This window comes from Haliaeetus albicilla, chromosome 1 (assembly GCF_947461875.1).
Source record: "Haliaeetus albicilla chromosome 1, bHalAlb1.1, whole genome shotgun sequence".
Lineage (NCBI taxonomy): Eukaryota > Metazoa > Chordata > Aves > Accipitriformes > Accipitridae > Haliaeetus > Haliaeetus albicilla.
In genome coordinates, this window is record NC_091483.1 from 1,361,950 (window position 1) to 1,384,393 (window position 22,444).

The window sequence follows — 22,444 nt, forward strand, 5'->3', positions numbered from 1 at the left end:
AAAGACCATGTGCAGGGCTGGTAATTTTAGGTAAAAGTTACCTCTCAGTGCACAGGACAAAAGACCAAAACTGGGGATAAAAGAAGCAGAATTCTTACTCTGTGCTTCTCGGATATTATAAAAAAAATCTGGAAGCATGTTTTCCCCGCTTAATTCCATCAATACTTGAAAACCACTTAAGGCTACAGCCTAGTGCAGTCATGTATTGGCTCCTCTGTCTTTTCCAGGCTTTGCCAAACTCTTTTTTTTTTTAAGTCTTTGCACCCTACAGTTTTGTATCTCAGATTTCTCTGTCTGACTGGGGCAGAGAAAATTACAAGTGCTCTGGCCCATCACATCCTTTCTCTGACTGATCAGCCCTTTTTCCTCTCCCCAAACCCATGAGCAAAAGCTGAGTGGATGGCGCAGCGACGATCCGGGAGCGTGCCTCCCCTGCTGTGGCTGCAGCGGAAAGCTGTGATGGGATACACAGGCATGTCCCCAGAACGGCTGAGCTGCTGGGATGGAAAATTAATTTCACAACCACCGGTCCCAGAGATTCTAACTTAATAATCTGCAACCATATGCTCTACCCATAGACCATCAGTGAAGAGCCATGCCTACTCCAGACCATACCACTTAGCACTGCAAAAATGAACCAGAGCAGACAGAATATCCTCCTCTTCCTTTGGAGCCATTCTTTTCCTCAGCTCCATCATAGTATTGGATTTATATTTTCATCTGTCAGCTCTAAGGCGCAGGTAATACCACATGCCTCCAGGATTTGCATCGAATAATTTTGATCATGAAAACATTATCCAAAACACTGTGCTGGAAGCAGTGCCTGGAAATAACCCACGGGGGAGATCCCAGCAAGGCTGGAGACACGTCAGAAGAGAGAATCTATGTTTCTTTGCCATTGCTGTTGCTATAAGAAGAACTGTAGGAACTAAATGGAGATGAGACAGAGCAGTCAGAAGGCTATGACAGTCAAGGAGCACTGGGACTGCCTGGAAAGGCTGCGAGAAGCACCTTCAAGAATAATTGGCAAGCGAGGCTGTGCCACGCAGGATCTCCTTCACCTTCCAGTACCTTGCCCAGCGAGCTAGGAAATGCCTGGGTGCAAGCATCTGTTTGGAAACACCGATGGAATTTTGCTCAAGCAAGACAAAATAGAAGGACTCACCCATTAGGTGTGAGAATTGGCAGCCCAGCTGCATGGAAAATGTAGAGCTGGTGGAGGACGTGGATGAAATAGAAGTTACTCTGCTGCGCCAATCAATCAGTTAACACCTTTGTCAGTTTGTGCTACCCATATAACTTAAGTGGGATATTCAAGTACAGAGGCTAAATATAAATTTACAGGAAAATGTGATGCCACATTCAGTGATGTATCACTTGGGTCTGAATAGGTCCCTCATTTCTAAACTCTTCCATCGAGTTATTTCCCAAAATAAACGTGAACATGACAAAGGAAGAAACGGGAGAAGGAGTATGAAGTAGGAAGAAAGATAAAAAGAAATATCCTTTGTCATTCGTTGGTTGCAACCACAGGAAAGAGGACACAGCTCCTTTGCCTACCTTTGGGTCTCATGGCCAGGTTCTTGGAGGCAGCAAGAAGTACAACGAAAGGCTGCAAGGAGGAGATGGAAAGGGGTCTGATTCCTTTTGTTTCATTGCACGAAATGAGTGCAGAGATCTGTGGTTTGAGGAAAAACAGGAAAACAAAAGATCCACCACATCCAGGCCTGATAAAATAAAGAAAGTATGTAAAACATGATTCTACTCTGAAAAGTGACTGCAAATGTGGTGCCTTGGGAGTAAACACTATGCTCAAAACTATTCCTATCTGCCATTCATTACCACGTCAAAATTGCTGATTTCTAGAGCATTACTTTCTGTCAGTCCTGAGATGCAACTGGAAATTTCAGAGTAAAGCTGAATTTATTTTCCCTGGTGAGCGCATCAGACTAAATTAAGTCTCCAGTGGATTTGCAAAAGAATAGCTTATTCAACATTTGTAAATGGCTCTATTGGCATTCAGAAGAATTAGAATCATCTCCTCTGTTTTTCAGCAAAATCTGCAAGGCTACAGAGGAATAAAAGTTACACCCCCTTCCCCCAAAAAGCCAGCAGCTATGATTTTGAACAAAACCCAGGAGCAGATCTGCTGAAAAAGATCTTAATAGAGTTCAGGATGTTTACATTTATGAGTAGATTTGTGTCTGAAAACGATAGTTACACTTCACCGAGAGGCATGCTCTCCATCGGCAGCACGAGTGGGGCCAGCGAGGGAGGGTACAGCCCCTCACGGGTGGGGTATCTCTCCAGGACCTCTGCTCCATCCCCTGCCCCAGGGACATCTCCCACACGTGAGGCTCTGCCCCAACTTCATGGAGGGACCTGGGGCTTGGCCCCTCTGGGGGAGGCAGGGACGATCATCACAGTCTTGCCCGGTAGCCCTTTGAGCCTGGGTCCTCTGCAACTTCATTCGGGACACTCAGGTCAGACAGATTTATGTCTCCATAGTCCCAGTGTTTGCTTTATCCAAAGAGGGGGAAAATCATCGGCTTTGCGTATTGCTTGCAGATAACAGGCAGGAGGCTTGGAGCATTTTTCTTCCCACCCCTCTTTTACTCTTCCCCCAGCACCTCTCCACGTTTTGGCATCAGAGAATCAAAATGCATCATCAACTTATTACATCTGACCACTTTATTTTTAAAAGTCCACAAACACGAAAGACTGCTCAAGTTTTTTCAACTTAGCTTAGCATCTGTGCTCATCAGCTTTTGTGTTTCTTTGTAATAAACTTATTAAAATTCTGTGTTTTGGTTCTGTGGATTTATTACTTGGATGCTTTTCAAAGTCTTAATCTTGTTTTTTGAGACCTTAAGATGTTACAGAGTTTGGGTTAATCTTTTTGCCTTTTATATTCTCATCATTTTGGTCCACTAAAAATAAAGTATAAATAATTGGCTTTACTCCTATCTGCTCTGCTTAAAGTTTTGATAACTTAAATGTGGGCAAATTCTTCTTTGAAGCCAATTAAGCTGAAGACTTTTGTAAAGAACAGGACTTGAAGTAGAAAAAAACAGATACAATATCATATATAAAATAATGTGGGATTCCATTCCTTTTACCACAATAATAGCCTTGAAGGGTTTGCTTTCACAAATAATTCAACCCTGGTGAAAGTGATATAAGTCAGCTGAAATCAGTGGAGTTTGCAACAGCTCTGAACTTTGATTCACTGTTTTGCTCAAACAGTTTAAACTTTCCTCGGCATGTGATTTAATAAAGACAAAATGGAACCATCTATCCTAGCTGCTACCAAGTAATTTAATACACCCTCTTTTCAGCTATAGATAAACAGAAAATACCATGACAAGTGTGCATCATCTATAGAAATATTCACTTGAGAAGGAGGCTGTTCTGGGAAGTCCTTCTAAGCTAAAGTATATGCGTAAGTATATGTTAAGTGCTACAATGAGAGATAACGAACGGCGGGGCTCGCCTCTTGAAGGATTCCAGCTAAGAGAGCTTCCTCTGATGGATTTTACCTGTACGACCAGAAGCAGAGCTCCTGCTGGTCATTGCGTGCCTGCGTGTTTCATACCAAGAAGCTGACCTTGGGGCAGCTCATCGTCCCCAGCTGCAGGGCCAGGACGAGGTGGAAGAAGAGCGGTGGGGACCAGAGGGGACAGTGTCTAACAGCACTGTGTGCTAATGCTGGCATGCCAGCCAGAAGTTTGCCGTCGCTGGCCCAGATTAATTAGAAAGGTATGTGGTTTAAGTGTGTATTTCAACATATAGAAGGAGAATAAGAAAACCAATACAAGAACTCAAGGAGCTGAAACCTTAATATTTAGATATATCCAAATGATTTATATGCGATTTATTTCTCTGCGTTTATTTGAAGCTCAGTAGACTGCTAAAAAGCAAAATGACATGCCTTATTCCCAGGTCTTGTACCCAAGGCTGACTTATGTGGGAAGCGAGGTGCCACTCAGAACTTCTGCTCGCTCAGCCCGTTCCAGGCAGGTACAAGAAAACCCTGGATAAATACAATTGTTCATTCTTCAGAGTCCTGGTATGGTTTTCAGAGGCGTGCACACAAAGTTATTTCCGTGCCTTTGCCTTTACTGCCATTTCAGAGGCAGTAATGATACATGCAAAGGGCTGGTTATACGCAGAACTAACCACCTGCCCAGGCAAACACTGTGTTCTGGCATGCCCGCAATTAGAAATCAGACCTTATATGTTAATAACCAAAGGAGCCAATACCTTGGGGCAAACCAGACGTTACCAGGAAGAGGACGTGAACTTTCTAGGAAATAGCTATCTGAAAATGCCAGCAATAACAGAGGGACTATTAAATATACCATACTTGCTGTCTTGCTTTCTTCACAGAGAAATTCTAGAGGTATCAATTAGGCTAAATGAAATTTATCTTCAGTTTTTGAACATTAAATTTGCAAGCTACTTTTAAGAATAACATACCCAGGCATTTCTAGTCAGTAACTCCATTAATCAGTCATTTTATATTTCGTTCAAGAACATGCCTTTCCTATCAGAAATATTAAAAGCAAGCATTAAACTACTGTTTTTATTCTGGACTCTATCTGTGAAATGAATTGACTGGTTTTGATGGACTTATGCCACTAGATGATTGGTACAAGGAAAATCAGAATTAGCACCGATTTTTTTTTTTTTCCAGAGATAGCTTTAGAGAACAGCTGGCAAAAGTACCTGCAGCATCTGTAATCATTTCTTAAACTAGTGTCAGAACTCGTATGTTCACTCCATGAGGCAATTCCCTAGCCCTAGGAAATGGCATGGAAGAGAGATAGGAGCTCTTCAAAGGACAGCTAAAAATAATCAGTAGGCAATCCCAACTGTGATAATAAAATTATACAGAAGATTCTTCAAAGAACAGTGTTATTAAAGGTTTCTCCTAAATGACCAGAAGCAAGACCTGACCATTAGGACTGTAGTTATTATTGCTGAGATAATTAGGTCTAGAAAGCTTCTTGGAGTATATGTAACTTCCTTTCTTCTAAGCAGAAGTAACATTATTTCCTCTCAGAAATGAATTTCATTTGCCTCCTTTACGTTAGGGCCAAAGTAAACATATAAGAAACCTCAGGGCCAAATATATATATATTTTTTTTTACAGGCAAAAAAGGACTCCTATTCTTTAATGTCTCTTACCAGTTTAAAGCCATACAATTCATCATGTTGTCCCCGTGGAGGAAAAGGTTTCTGGCTAAGCAGAGAGGGCAGGCGTTGCAGAATCAGGATCTAGGTGTACAGAGTAATTTTGGCTGTCACAACTGTCACTGCACTAAACTTACAGCTGTCTGGCCACCACATAAAGATTCATAGCCTTCACTTAAGCATCCAGGCCTCCTATATACTATAAGCATATATATACACTCTGTGAGCAACTTGCCTCGGGTTGTGATCCTTAAAACCAGATGATCTAAAAGGTGCTACCTCAATATAGCATGCCAGAACAACAGAATAGGCAAGTGCCTAAAGCTTTTCAACATGAAATACTGAGGATATGAGTGAGATTTAAATTCTGCATCTCGAGGACCTGTACATCTTAGAAGAAAGAAACAACGCCTTCAGCTGTGATAGGACCACTGATAACACAAGCCTGTTCTGCTAAACATTACAAGAGATTAAAAGAACACACGAGCAGCTTGCTTCATACCTAAGGTGGTGGTCTCTGTCATCTCTGGAGCTCTTAATTTTTCCTGGTTGCTAATGTAGGCATACGGATGACCTCCTTACTCCAAACTACATATTTTTGAATTTATAGACCAGAAACTCTCTACCAGAAATCATAGCAAAGCAGAGAACAGGGACCATATTTCCTTCTACTTATTCTAGTAGGCATACAGAAAGACGTTCTTAGGTCCTGAAGTTAAAACAATAACCTCTCTTTCATTAAAGGCATGATTCAGTAAGAGAGAACAGAAGTTTTGCTTCAATATTAGGACAGTACCTGAGATAGAGAAACTTGTCCTCAGCTTCAATCCTTATTGTAAGCTTAGTTTGCTCCTTTTATCCACTAAATGTGGCACATGAAATGCCTAGCTCTAATCCAGGTGTTCCAGAAGATGGTATCATTAGGAAGTTTGTCATTCTGTTGGCAGCTGTAGTTGCTAGTATACAGTGAAGCCCAGCTGAATCCTTTTAGCTCATCCTCCTTCTGCTCTGGTGGGGCTTTCCATTGCCTCACTATTCCACATCAGGCTATTCTTCTTGGGTCATTTACTTCTGGTCCCATGTAGCATTCAAAAATCAGAGAGGAGAAAAGCTTCCTTTGGTGTCTCAATTCTACCTGCTGTGCACGCTCTGACGTGAACCTCTGTGCAGCTGCTCGCTACTTGCAAGAGCCTTTTTAAAGCACAACTTCCTACACTGAACCTCAGAGCTACGCTGGAGGAACAGGGAACCTTCCACCATGGGGTAGAAGGTATTAGCAGGGTACCACTTCCACCTCTTTCAGGGATATGTTTTTTAAAAAAAGCTATATTTTGCTATATTTCACATGTAGTCTAATATGGGAGATGCACCTGTATATTTATGTATATATTTGCACACTTAATCAAGCAGGATGATTTAAGGAACACAAGTATCAAATACTTGCAAGGCAAAATCAGAACTCAAGCTTCTACAACCAAAGCACATCTAGATTGCAGAGGTTTATAGGACTGTTAAGCAGTCAAGTCTGCATTTTGAAGGCTGGAATTTCAGGTTTGGCAGCTAAGCCCTACAGAAACCCTGCTGGAGATGCCCCCTGCCTTTTGTGGAGCTAGGTCTTCAGTTTTATAGAGCCTGGGGCCAGGAGGTAAATTTTCTGGTCTGAATTGCTTCTTCTCTCTCCTAACACCCCTCGCTACTCAGGAAGCAAAACTTCTGCCATGTACCCTGCTGTCTTTCCAGATAATTAGAAAAGCTATATCACAAATTAACAGTTCTTCAGTATTTCTTTATTCTTTTTTTCTCTGTTTTAGTGACCCTAGGCTCGTCATTGGAATAAGGCAAGTGGGGAGGATGCTTGCCCGCCATTATTTACTGCTTTCCTGTTACTATGACATCCCCCCACCTCTGCAAATATTTTACCCACTCACCAAACAGTAAGTGCATGGAGAAGAGCATATCAGTTAAGCACATTTTCCCTTTTCCACTAATCATGGTATCAAGTCCTTTGCTCACAGCAGAGCAGTGCAGCGGAAGAAAGAGCTGCTCAGAACCCTCAATAAGGAGCCAAGTCAGAGCAAAGGGTAGATACTGAGTCTCATCTCCAGGTCAGCTCTAACGCTGCCCATAACAGGAGTTTTTAAAGTAATTGTGGAATTTTGCCCCAAGACAGTTTTTGTGACCTATTCTAAATGTGCAGGCTTAGTTTATTTCCCAGGGTGCCCATTTGCAACTTCCACTGTTTGGTCCCGTTGATATAAAATGAAACCGCTGTCAGCAGCCAACGCTGATGGCATATAACTACTGGACTACTCTGATCTTTCTGCTACTGGGCTGTTTCTCCTAGGACAACAAGTTCAGCGTTCTGGTCATGCTTTACGTGGGGGCACACATCTGCTCTGTAGCTAGAAAACTTATTTCATTGCCTGGGTGTTAAGCTGGCACCCAAGCCTTAAGCCAGACGCTTTCTTTCAGATTATTTTATTTCATTTCCTTGTCCTTGTGTGAGGAGATTTCTCCCTTTCAGTCCCTCTAGGACTGGTTCACCCGGGGTTATTTACTCTCCAAACTCTCTGCTTCGGAGAAGGCTGTGCAAGTCCCTGCCTCCGGCACACTAATCCTCAACCACCTCCCAGCAGCTCAGGGGGCTGAAATCAAGGAGAAACCTTTTGACTGAGATGTCACTGGTGGACAAGTAAAAATGATGTAGCTGTCGAGGCTGAGGAAAGGCACACATATGGGCAGAAGAAGAGTTAAGCCGAACCATAGGGAGGCGTGTAAGGCAATCGGCGCTGACTGCCAATGCTGGCCACTCAGCTTTTCCTATGGTGAGCCACAGGCTGTGCTCGAGACTCTTCAGAGTTGTTACAAGGCCCCAGTCTTTCCATAATTTTCATTTCTCACCTCCCTCATATCCTTTTAAATCTATATTTATAATATATTTTTTTAAAGGGGTGAGAGAAAGGAACAGGCAATCAATTGATCATTAATCTCCCATCTTACTGTCAGAAAGGAAAACAGTCTTTCGACAGAGTTAATTTAATTATTTTTATGGGAGACTTAAATCTCATTAAGAGCATTATTTAGTAACAGAAAATCCCCAGGAGTGGAGGCCCTGGAAGGCAAAACTAAGCCTGTTTTCAGCCGAGCAGTCCCGGCTCTCCTGCCCTGGCGCTCTCTGCTCCTCGAACAGGGCTCGTGCAGCCGTTGCCATCTCACTTCCAGGGACAAAAATCACACCAGCAGAAGAAAAAAGAGAACGGAGTGCTTGAAAATGAAGCAGCAGAAAGTGGATGTAATTTAAAAGCCACGTAAAAAGTCTCAGCTGCCTGACAGTAAGTTTATTTGCTTTAGCTGGCTGAAATCATGGGCTACTTTGTGTGGATCTTCTCTTGAAAAGCTGGGATCAACTGTTAATTGATCAACTGTTAATTGAATATAGGAACGTCTGGTGCACCTATTCCTAATATCCTTAGGCAGGTGACAAATGAAAAATGCAAATAGTAACCAGACAAATTCTGCTTAGATAATATAATTCACTTCACATGAGAACGGGCTGCTTTCAAAGAGTTCACAACAAATACATGCTCTTACTCAGCCCCTCCTAGAAGACAGAGGTTTCCACTGAGGCACAGCAAACCAACAGAAATTTAAAATGTGAAGAGAGCGGCTAAAGTATGAAAGGGCTTTTTCAGCACATGCACAGCTTTCTCTCAGGATGTGACATAGCAGCTAACTGGAACAGTAGTGTGGAGTTCCCTACCTTTTTATTTTATTTTTTTTTTGAAATTATTTCTTCTAAGTGGGCTGCGTTGGGTACCACCCCTTTGCTGCTGTCTGGTAACAGTCCGTGAGTTTGGTAGCACACGAGCCGTTTCAGCACTCAGCCCATAACGAGAGGCTACGTGGTGTCACAGAGATGGTTGGCATTGGGGCCAAACTGAGGAATGGCCCAACGCGATGTTGCCAAGAACGTTGGCTGCTGATGGGAAACCCTTCTAGGTGCTACAGCTCTAAAGCGTTTAAAAGCCCAGATGCCTGTTGAGGTCAACGTATGTATAAAAAAAACAACAAAGAAGCTGCAAGTTCCGGGCTGCTGGAGATCCTGGAAACACAGAAGCAACAACATCCTCCGGTCTGCCAAGGGAGACTTGATGTGGGCGTCCATATCTCCATCCTTTGAACATTTGCATTGCAAGGGATGAAGTGCGTGGGGAAGGCACGGGGGCAGTGGGGAAGCACGGCTGCATCCTGTTAGTATCTAGTGGCTAAGCACAGAAAAGCAGAGACATAAAAAGAGGAGTAATGTGTATGAATAAACCCTTCTGGAGGAACAAAGAAACCTCTGCCTGGAATCTGGCCCTCATGACAAATCCTTAATCCATAATGCTTGCCTCAGTCATGTTCCAGAGCTGGGTTTATTGACCTGAAATGCTAGGCACATGCGAGAGCATTTAAGAGAGGCATGTGCTTCATGTCACACTTATCTTTTAGAACAGGAAAAAGGAGGACAATTGGTTTTCCTCCATGTTTCAGTTTCAGCCAAAATCTGAAAGGAATAATAGACTAGTATCTAGGTCTGCTCCTTTAGGCAGTTTTTATGCTAGATAAAATTCAAACCAGAAACTATCCTACCATAAAAACAAATGCAGAAAGATAAAAACTTTGTAGCAGAAAGTGGAAAATGATGGTTATATACTAGATTTCCCCGTAGCTATTTGAGTATCGGTAAGAAACTTATGAACAAAAGAAATTGAGCTATAACATTTGGAGCTGGACTGACCGTGCTGAAAGTTTTGATTTGGACCCCGAACTTCTGGGTTGTTAGTAAAGAATATCTCGAGACTGAGAAAAATCTCACACTGAAAGAATGCGAGATCAGGTCAGCGAGGGAACACTTCCTCGCCATGGCATGAAAGGTTGAATCTGGAGGTATTAACCAATTCAAACACGGAGCTGAACCAGGACTGGAGTAATATCAAAGCAAAACATGTTCTCTTCAAAAACAGTTGCCATGCTGAAGCTTTCTGCTTGCTATTTTTAATATGAAGAAACTGAGCTGAAATCCGGAGTTATTATGTTTGGTTTATTAATTTACTCTGTTTGCTCAACCTCATATGTCAGGAATTTCAGAGCATCACCAGAAGTACAGATGTCAGCAGTTGGCAGCCAGTGATTTCTGGCTGCTCAGCGGTCATTTTTCTCTTGGATTCCCCCTGTGAAAGCTTTGAAATTCACCGTTAAACAATATCGCATTTCATGCCTGCTTGCTACTTCAGGTCCAGGAACTAAATTTCTTCCGAATAGTGTTAACAGTAAAAGTCAGAGGGGCTCTTTGCTTTTTGTTCCTACGTATGGCTGCAGTGCCGTAAACTGTTTATACCTGTGATCAGATCACACATCATAAAATAACTAACACATACTTCTGCATACAAATGGATTAAAAAAAAAAAAAAAAGGAACAACATGGTTAATTTTTTTTTTTTTCAAAATAGGAGGTTAACAATTAAAAAACAATTACTGATTTTGGATGTCAAAGCAACATTTTGTGCTGATTTTACTTTTACTAGCTAGCACTGGGTTGCTAGATACACCCAGAGAAATCTTTTTCATCCCTGTATTATCACTTCATTACATTTATGTCATTTGAGCTTAGCTTAAACCGTGTAGGACTGAACAGCAAAAATGGTACTCTATGCTCCACAGTTCAAATTAGCTACAAGGTTAGGAAGTTCTGCATTTGAAGGAAGTGAATCTGGCTTCTGAGAAAAAAGGAAAGTTGGACTTAAAAAAAGTTATTTTAGTAGACGTTGAATAATTTTCAAAATATGAGCAGTTGATGCCATATATATGGAAATTAAAGAGAAACCTCTCAGAAAGGCTACAGGTCTTCCTTGTGCTGCTCTAGTAGTGAGCAATGATAAGAACACACACAAAAAAATTACTAAGCTTTGGTTAAAAAAAAAGAAAAAAGAAAAATTGTGCTTTTAGTGGAAGACGTACTGCCTTTCCTAAAGGGCTGCTACTGAAAAATTCAGCCTTGCAAGAAGATCACACAGTGCCACACAAATTCGTTTTCTCACCCTGGGGCAGGAGAGACTGAAGGACACGAGGGCTACAGCGATCATAAGGCAGATCTGCACAGATACCTTCTGTGTCTGACCAGCAGCTGTGCAAACCCCCTTTGTTTTGGGAATAAAGCACTCAGCAGGGACCAAATCATACAGCTCACTCAATAGTTTTTGCAGTAGTGTATCTATGCACTGCCTTCTACACAGAGGTATGCTTTAAGTGTACATGCATGGAAACTATCTTGCTATATATTAATATATTTCAGTTTAAAACAAACATGGAGCTTTTATTGTGCTTTACAAGCAGAAGCAAAGTATTATTTTACTGCCATTGTAACTACAGCACAAAGTTTAAATGTCTTACCCTAAATATGAAGTATGTCTGTGCATCTAGAGTAAAGACCCAGGAACGATTCCCAGCTCCCAATATAAAGTTCTTTTCACATTGAAAATCTATGAACAAACACCCATTGAGTGTACCAGAGGTCTGTGATTGCACCCAGACAGAAATTCAATAGAGACATTTCTTCTGTTCTGGAGACGTGTACTTTAAACCAGCAACATTATTATTATTATCATGAAATTGATTTTTTTTCAAAAGGTGAGAGAATCCATGGCCACTTCTCTGACATTTAACCAAAGGGCTCATCATGCAGATGAACTTAATGGTATGGTGTTATGCGCTGATCATCTGAGTTATTGCTGATGAGCATATTCTACTATCAACAATAATTAATCAGTGAGCTTAAAAAAGTTAGTATACAGAGGTTTTCACCTCCAATAAATCAAGCTGTATAAAAACATAAACATACAAGACAATGTTTATAGATGGAAACTCTGACCTAAGGCTTTAAACAGGCTCAGACCACCAGAGTTTTGTCCTCTTGTGCTTCACATGCCCTGTACAAACGGTTGCCTGCATGGCACTGGTGACTCCTCAGCAAATCCCAAGCACAGCCCTTTGTGGCAGGAATCTTTAGCAGGGAGAGTGACATCTGAGGCAGCAACGACGCGTCTTATGTCGGTGAACGAATTTTTGGACTCAAAAGGGCAACGCTGCTTAGTAGTTGCCCTGATAACTTTCTGATAGAATAATAAACATTTGTGAGTGGCTATACAGACAAATGCCCATGATACATTTCTTAGCAGCGGCACTCATTCCAGCAGAAGTTTTTAACAAAAAAGGCAAGAAAAGTAATGGAGCTTTTTTCCTAAAGCTATTGGTTGGGCACTAGGGATGAAAGGAAGAGGAAAAACTAGGCAAAGGCCTGTAGCAATCAAATAAATTAAGCTGGTGAAGTCAGAATAAATATTATTTCAGTGGGGAAAGAGCTTCCATCCAAGCAGCATAAAACCAGTTTTGCAATGTAAGTAATACAAAGTGCACAAAACAGCAACAAAAGATTATGCTTATATTACTGTATTTTCTCCAACTTCCCTTGCAGTGGGGTAATTAATCCCCCTAAAGGAGGTGGCAAGCTCAGGGTTTCAGACCTTTAGCATTGCATTAATGGGAAGGGAAGGGGAAGGAGAGATGGGACACAGTTGGCGAGTCCATTTAACACGTCCTTACAAATTTACTTCAAAATACCATGAATGCATTTGAAGAAAGTATATATTTGTATTTCCCACTGGAGCACAGCTTATACAGCATGTTTCAAGACACACTTCGATCCAAGCAAATCAACCCTAAGCAGAGGAAATCTATCTGAGAGATTTTACCAGCTAATTTGAGATTCACTTTGAGGTGACTTCTGAGGCACAAGTGTCCACTGTGCCCTTCTGTCAGAGCTCCTCGATGCAAAAAAGAGATCTGGTAGAAGGATATTGATTTAAACCACCACCTGGTTTTGAAAGCTTCATGTTACCTTCTGGACCTACGTGAGTTAACAGCAGTAAAGGTGATTTGCTTGAATTAGGCTTTTATACATAGTCATTAGACCCTCCCACAGAAAGCTTTAAAACCATTGTGAACGTCTTAGTCTTAGCCCAGTAAATCAAAAAGGCATTCTCGAGTTTTAGAATTTATGCTCTCTCATAATGAAAACTCAAAGACAGCATAGCAACTTCCTCCATTGTGTAAGCATGTGGCTTTTAGTGATCTGCTTTAGAGGGTCAGTAGGCTGAAGCTTAAGACATAGTCAGCATGTTGCTGACGTTATGAACGACAGCTGAACAGCGGTCAGATGGTATAACAAATATATACGTATACATATTAAACCACATATACAGGCTATATTCCCACGAATATATTGCTGTTGAAGAATAACATGTGTGTTTCCTAGGGTTTTTTGTATGTGATGTTACATAACGGAAAGAGGTGTAAATAAATATAAAAATTTATATAAAATAAAAAATAAAATATATAAAAAAATATTTTAAATACTGTTAAAAAAGAAAACAAAAAAGGAAATTCCCTGGATAACAGCCTACCTCACCGCACAGAGAGAACGCGTGTTTCCTCCACGGGCCTTTCAGCGTATTAACGCAAATTTTCACGTCGGGTATCTCGCCGCCCTCCGAAGTTCACAAAACCCATTCCCATCACCTTCAGCTGAGGCTGGAAGCGGACCCAGACTCTTTGCATGGGCAGGAGCTGCAGGTGAGGACCACCGCATGCCGGTAGAGGTGCAGGGGACCCCCCCGCAGGCTTTGGGAGCGGAGGGGTGAGCTGGGACGGCAGCGGCCGCGGCACAGGCGCCTGCCCACGCACGTCGGACCGCAGTGCCAGTCGCCAGCCAAAATCACCGGCTAAATTTTTTTTGCTTTGGCAGAGCTTTGTGTCCTTTGATCCGCTTACAGAAAACATTGATAGGTGACTATAGAGTCTGTAAAAGCTGTTTACATTACTTTTACGACTTTTTGTTTTTTAATGGAAAGGGTATTTCTGTCGTTTCAGTTGAAAAGGCTCAAACATTTACTTTGGAAAGAAATCAGAAGGAGCCAGAGCTGCCACTGAAATGCAACAACGATAAACATTACTTTATGGTAATTAATTGATAAGGCATATAAAAAAAGTTTCAAACAAAAAAAAATATCATGTAAGCCTGAGGTAATTTCTTTTCTTTCTCTGCCATGAATTCCCTCTTTTTCCTTCACACAGGGAGAGAACAAGTGGATTCATTTTGGTCTCTGGCACAACGTACATGTTATAAACACTACTTTTTTACGGCCTCTTTAGCTCATTAAGGTATCAAAAATTTCACTAGACTGCATTCTGCGTAGGATGCTAGGCACTGTTGGACATAGGACACTTGGCAGAGGCTTCTCGTGTTTTACTTGCCAAACCTCTAATGAGAAGTTTGCCTTTGAAGTTTTTGCCTACTTGCTGTAGGACCACACTGTCCTACTGTAATCCCATTTCCAACCAAAAAGCTTAACTAGAAGAAGGGGTTTTGACCCATCTAGTTCTTGGAGACGGAGATTGTGAAGCCTTATGTCAGGGGAAAAAAATAAAAATACATCTCTCTCATTAATTTGACACCTGTGTCAGCACATGGGTGGGTTGTTGCTTTTTCAGCAGCCATCTACTGTGGAAACCATAGCTCTAAATCAGTCAGTGAAATTAGTTTCCTTGTTCCTTATGCTCTTAAAAAGGAGCAAGTGAGAAAGCCAGGTTCATATCTACACCCTAGAAAAGTAAGAGTTTCATCACAGTGAGGCAGCTTTTTACAGTCATGACAGAGCACTGAAATGATGATCTTGGAATCATGCTTAATGGACAAATATGGATTACAATTTGGATCAATATTCCATATTTTTCAAGAGAAAGCTTTTTATTAGGCTGTTAACAACTGAGTTTCAAATGTCCCTGGCCTGGAAATGAATAGAGCTACCACATACTTTGCCAAAAGCTGGGGAAAGTCGTTGGTCTTTGCATGTACTATGAAGATATCCAGGAAGACAAGGTTTTTGAATGAGCTTGTTCTTGAAATCCAACAGGGAACCCTTTGGTGACCCATACTAGAGATTAAACACCATAATGTTGCCAGAACAAAATTCACAAGTCAGCTCACTAAAAGGAAATTCAGTTCTGGTGTCCCTATTTAGTTACCCACGCAAACTTATTCTGTTGTTTTGAGCTGGAGATCTGGACCACTGCTCATATTGTGGATGTCAGACACAAGGAATTGCAGTCTATGAAGAGTGGACTGCAGTTATCCAAGGAAAAAGAAAGAAACGTAGAATTATGTGGGACCATCTGAAAGCCCTCAAACAGGTTATTTAGTTAGTAAACCTTATGAACTGATCAGTCCTTCTCCATTCTGGTTGGCTTTTAATAAAAATTTTATCAATTTCTCCCCTAACCATCTCTTCGTCTCTTGAGCCCGTCCCATCTCCTTTTAAAGCTACTTCATTCTTCTGTTTTTTCAAACTCTCTAAGTCTCACTCTTTCTGCAACATGCAAAACTGGTTTGATTTACTGAATATCAACTTATTTTTATGCTTCTGGATATTCTTATCTTGAAACTTAGAGAGGATCCATCCTGTTGTTATGAAAGATTGTTGTGTCTATATTTAGAATTTTTACTTTCATAGTATTTGAATGTCCCGGCAAAAAATCAGTTTTGTAACAAATAACAGTTATTCAGAATTACTGGACAGTGGCAGGTAGGTAAAGATTCCATTGTTTAAAATTAGGAGATTTTCGCTGAATAAGGAAAAGGTTTTGCGTATTGTATCTTGAAAGAGTTTGCCATGAGGTTTTTTTCCTAGCTGTTGAGTATGGAGCCTTTGGATATTTGCTTTCTGAACATGGTCGACAGCTGAAGCCTCTACAGGACTTCTTCATTTAAGGAATAAACCTAAGGCTCCTATTGTCCTGATCACCATCTCTCAGAACACAGCAAGCACTAAGAAACTCATATTTAAAACAGAATGTCTGTGAAATCTGAAGAAATTCATTTAAATAATGTTCAGGGGAGGGACTTATTACAAATGGACTTTCACCAAATCAAAGATCAAATGTTAATAAAAATCACATGAAACTATATGAGATGGGAACATTCTGCTGTCCCATTCATAGAGTCATAGTAGAAAAATAATAATAGAAAAATAGATGTTAAAATAAAAGTCAAAATTTTTTTGCTCTCAAATTGTTGCATAGATTGATGCACAAATTTACACAAAATCATGAAGATATTTATACTGTCCTCAAAAGCTGTGAAAAAGCTGTACTATAACAATTATGCCTCTTGTGTAACAGTTAACATTTTTCTATTTTACAGTTAAGATATGTGGTTACTTCTCTGTCATCACATTAACATTACTGTTTCTTCAGAGCTTTTTCTCTGGCTCCATACACTTCATGCTCTAGATACTACAGCTCCCAGCACTTATAAATGATTTACACAGATTACACAATGCTTCATTTATGTATAAAAATTATACAAATGCACTGGAGTATGAATTGAGAAAACAGAGTCAGCTTTATGTAGTACATTTTCCAGTTTCCATAGTATTTTCCTAATTCTGTCAAGTTAATTCATGTACTGCTAGACACTTGACTTTTAAACAGACTCTGATTGTTGGTTCAAGAGAATTATAATAGATGTTATTTGTTCCCCTTCATTATTACACATTTGTAAATGGCAATGGTCATCTTCCATCAAAGGAAAATAGTTTCCTAGGATAGGAGAACCCTGCTTCTTTTCCTCAAAGCGAGGTGTTTTCTTTCATCAACAGTACCCTCATAAAACTTAACCATAAGAGGGAACCAAGAAGACATACCATAGAATTTTTTAGACTGACCATGAGAGTATTTTGAACAATAGCAGTACCCTGATACTATTGCTGATACAGAACTTTTTTTTTTTCCCCAGTCATATCTTTTAACCAATCCTTTCCTACTCTTCCATTTCACCTCTCACCAAACCCTGTGACTGCATTGAACTTTATATTGCTGCCAGACGGTATTTTAGTTAAATCATTGAACTCACCAAAGATTTGACCATGCAGGTTATGCTGAAGAATACTGGAGGCTATGCTCTGCTGGGATAAATAATCACTGAGACCTGCATCCCAGTACGCAAAGTAACAACTGGTGAAGGTCTTGGCGGCTGTCAAGGCTCAAAAAGAAAAATTTGTAAGCATATCCAAACCATTGTTAACAGAGACCAAAGATTTTTCAGCTTTTCCTGGGTAGTTATTATAAAGCTGACATCTCCATGGATATTTCTGCCCCCTCTTCCTCCTCTCGTACAGCTAGGAGCATCAGGATGCTCATCTGGCCACCGGAGTCGAAGCACCACACCCTGAACACCCTCAGGACCCCACTATTCCCCTTTCTCGTCTCCAAAATGCCTTCATTCTGCTTGCACCCACCACCTGCACCCAGTAAGTTTGGTGAAAGGAGGGTCAGATGGGGAATCGGTAGAATATTCTTACTTGCAGGAAAGCATAAACGGGTTGCTAATAAATAAGACTTGAGCTTGACTTTGAGAGTTCAAATTGACCTTTAGACTAGATATTTTAACATGATGTCTCTGCTCATAATTAATGCTGAGCCTAATAATAAATGTAGCATACTTATTTCCCTGTGCTTAATGTCTTTACCTGATGCATATCTTCTTCCATGATGACCATGAGCAAAGTCTCAAGCTCACCCGTCAGGCTTTCCCTGTGCTGTGAGCTCCATGGGACGGGGCAGCTAACATCCCTTTCACTTGGGTCCCGTGGCGGAGCCATCTGCAGCCAACAAGGAGAAGGCCTGTCCCATAAATAGAAACATACATCAGATGCAATGAACAGTTCTATAGCTACATTTTCAATATATAAAAATATTAGTTAGTTTTATTTACATCTTTGGATTTTCACAGCTTGCATTTGTAATGATGACCTTCGAGTTTGGCATTTCCTGGCAGTTAATGACCTGTGAAAATCAGGCCTGGTGGTTTCACCATATCTTTTACCCCAACTAGTCATTAGCTGTCAGGAAATGCCCTCCCCATTGGTCATTATTCCTTAATTATAGTCATTGATTCCACCGGCGAAATGCACCCTGGGTGCATTTTAAAGCATTATAGGAGTGTGTCGATGAAAATATTAGTGGTGACCTTTTTTTCTCTCTTATGGGTGCTGTATGCTATTTGCACTTTTAGAGTTAAGGCTATTTCAACTTTTTTCCATTATATAATTCTCCCCCCTCAATGGTTTATAACTGTGCAATAAAAATTCGCTCAGTTTGAATCTTGGCAAACAAGGTTTTAAGTTGGAAAAAAAAGTCACTAAAGCCAAGTTGGAGTTGAAGGAGTGTAAAATATAAAGGAAACTAAATTTTCTTAAATATATTTTTGTGCTTGTATAAATGAAAAACAGATTAATTCTTTATATTTATTGAATTTCGATTACCATACACAAAATATGTTCACTGTTGAGTGTGTTTTCCTTGGTCTGAAAGTACAGGTATGTTAGATATATTACTTATTGTCAGACTATGGAATGGAGAAAGGTGGTACCTAGGAAAGAAAAATAATCATATGAGTAATTAACTTGAACTTGAAATAAAGCTCAGAGTATGAGGTTCTCCCAAGGTTGTCTACTTAAGTAACAAGGCAAAGTATTTATTTAAATGACATGCAATCTATCTCCCAGTCTCAAAAACTGAGGGGCCCATTTTCCTGTCAGAAATGCACTATGCACGATATATCATATTTTTATCTGATTTTTATTCACCACTAGGGCATCTTCAAGGGATCTACATGAAGAAAGATGCTCTGATACATCTCTTAGTTGCTTTAGAAACATTTGTAGGATTGGTGACATATACTGCAAAACAGCCAGCACCTCTGGATGAGTATATCTAAATAGATACAATGGTACCATGGTGAAGAGGAAACCTGGAACACAAGATGCTGTTCACAAAAAGTTACTTTAGCTGTGGCTAAACAAACCCCTCATCAATGCCATGTAAGACAGATGAATTACTTTTATCATTTTGATCTCAGTGAGGGAAGGTGCTGTTAAGAGAAAAGCATCTCAAAGTGCCCAGAATTTGGTCATTCAGCTGTGTGAAACAGGTAAATGATGTTCCAAAGCCAAGTAGATGAAAAGAGTCTCAGTTTGCCAACACATGAAAGATGTCTCGTTTCGTATCTTTACACAGTCTGGTTTATGGATCTTTCCTGAGTAAGTACAGGAGCTACGAGCTCTGGAGTAATTCGTGGAAGGATTTTAGCTGCAACCATTGTAAATAAGTGCTAGGTGAGGGGCTTAGTTAGAGTTACAAAATTATTAAGCATTTTGTTCTATTAGTGATCTTCACATATGAAAAAGTGAAGTTACCGAGAAGGAAGAGGAGGAGAGACATGCACAGAAAGCCAAGATCTGAAGTGAACCCAAGGGTGTCAGGTCCCATACTGAACTCCAGAAGTACTTCTCTTTTGAAAGATGCTCTGATCTCTCCTCTTAGTAGAACAAGTGCTCCTCTAGTGCCGATATTTTGTTGAGGATCCTCTTTATTTTCAGAGGAATAGAGGCTTTTCAGCAATCTGCACTTTAGTGCTCAGCCAGTCTAGAAATCAGTTTCTGGGACTGAGCGACCCTCACCCATCCCTACTTTCAGTTATGAGATTAACTGCAAATATACCTGAAATTTGTCACTTCATCCATTACACTGTTAGCAAAGGTGAGCAAAGCCTGAACAGCTGGTTATCCTTTTCCCTTCGTCTCAGCCTTAGCGAGTATTTACAGTTTCACATAAAGAAAGCAACCTTCTCTTTTTTTCTTATAGTCAGTGACCAATGACATTAGAATGCTAAAAGCTGGAAAAGAGCAGGGGAAGGAGAGAGCAGCAAGATAACTACTGTTCTGGCTACCATTTATTACTGGACTGAAGATACACTGGCTTTTCCCACCTAGTCATTTACTTGCCTTTATCACGCTATCAACTCTCCAAAGAAGCTGTGGTCATATGGTACTTTCAATCAAAGTACTTCAGATTTGGGAAGCTGAAGATGACTGCCCAAATGCAGTTTCCTTATGCATTTCCTCTCCAAATCAACAAGCCTTTACAAAATGCCAATGTAGAATTGAAAACTACTGCTTAACCATTAGAATAAAGGTCCAAGAATCACGGTTCCTGACTTTTATTGTTGACATTGCATCGTTAACATTGCCACACAGTTGTTCTCTGGCTTTGGCAAGTGATTTACTTAGTTTCTCCTAGTTTCTAGCTTTATACTGATGTAAGAGGTGTAATACATCTCATATATATTATGTAGCCTATGCTATATATTTTATAAATGTAGAATAAATAAATGTGCAAGGTAGCCATTGTAAAAATTCTGAAGACCTTCAGTAGAGGTACATACGTGCAAATGATTCAAAACACATTTAATAACCACAATTTCAATATGTCAATATATCGTGTGCTGTTGATAATGGAGAATTAAAGTAGTACAGTAAATTTACCCAAGCGTTATAATCTTATATAGATGTTTAGTGTTGCACGAAGAATAAGCTGGTGGAGTATAGTCTGTACTTTTCTTCAGAGATTAGTAATCATGAGAAAGTAAGAAATGTATTCCATTTTGTATTGTTTCCCACAACAGTCTGACACAAAATATATTAGGAGAACTTTGGCAAGCCCCTAATATAATAAAATATTCAGTTTACAAAGCAGAAAGTGTGCCCCTTTTTCTTCCATAAATCTACTATAACAGGCACTTGTGGCAAAAAACACATTTTTGAACACAGAGAAAACACAGATTACCGCATAATCATGATGTAATTGGTTGAAAGCCACCATGGCTGTTTTCTGTTGCAAGCCATATAAAAGGTTTTTGACTATTTTAAGTTCAGGATGAAATGAAGTGAGAGGAAGCCTCCGCAGATTTAACTGTGCTGGAAGTCACATGAGCAAATGAAATGAGATCAACTTGTAAAGTAAAGGCAAGCTGTAGCTGGAAAGATTTCCTCATGGCTGCTGCATTACTAAGCTCAGAGGGGAACTAAAGCAACGTAGACCATTACTATGTAGTTAGTGGGCTGAATACATTGCACTTATTTTCTACCGTGCACTCTTACATCAAGCTAATAAGGTATAGATGGTAGCTCGTTCACTGATCAGCACAGCAACATGACCTTTAAACATACAAAATACCAACACAGAAATTAATCCTGTTCCCAATGAGTGCTGTACATCTGGCTGCTTCTATGAACAAACAAGGGATTTTTTCCAGGAAGAAGTTATCAGAAATCACTCACGAATGTGCTGCATTGATCCAAAACATTTATAATCATTTGACTTTGGTTTTGTGCACAGGTTTTCCATTTGCACATGCACACAGGCAGACAGATCCTCTGCTTCGCTCTCTCTCCCTCCCTCCCTCTCTCATGCTTTCTTATAAAAGCAGTTGCTATTTCCTGACTGGCTTTCTTCCAAATTTGTGAACTAATTTAATTTGGCACCTTTTAACTCATTCCATTATGCCCACCACAAACCTAGCCTAGAAAAAAAAAAAAAAAAAGAGAGAGAAAAGAAAACACGGGATTGAAGGAAAAAGGTGGACAGAGAAGAAAACTAAAGGAGCCAAGTGTACCAATGCTGGCGTGTAAAACGTATAGAGCTACCAAAGAGTACGCATACTGTGTGCAACGCGTTGCCGCAGAACGAAAGGTGTGAGCTAGAAAAGGTACGGCTGTGCTTGCAGGGTACGGCTGTGCTTGCTTGCAGGCTTCCCAACCTGAGCCCAACATAGCACCTACATGACGTTACTGCTTTCGGGCCCCACGTTAGCATCTGCGTGCAACCTTCTTTGGAGCTCCTCCAGCCTCTCCGAGCATCATTACGTGGGGGACACAAATCCCCCGTCTCAGGAGCCTGTCCACTCCGTTGCAGGATGCTGCCGCCCTCCCGGGTGAACGGGTGGGAAATCCTGGGATTTCCTGGAGGCTTTCCGATGCCCCTGCCCAGGACGGGTGCTGCGGGGAGGGAAAGGCGTCCGTGCCACCCTGCCAGGTGACAAGTCGTGTGTCCCCCCCCCGGCAGCAGGGAGGAAACTGCAAACAAAGTGTGGCCGTCACAGCTGGGGTCCCGCGCCGGTGTGGAGTCAGCACAGCTGTGCGCTCCAACCACCTCCCCAGCTACAGCCCAGCTGTACGAATAACGTGTCCCAGTGTCACAATCGAGGAAATGTGCGGCCGCAGTGAACGGCTGTGGTGTTTCCCTCCCAGGAGCC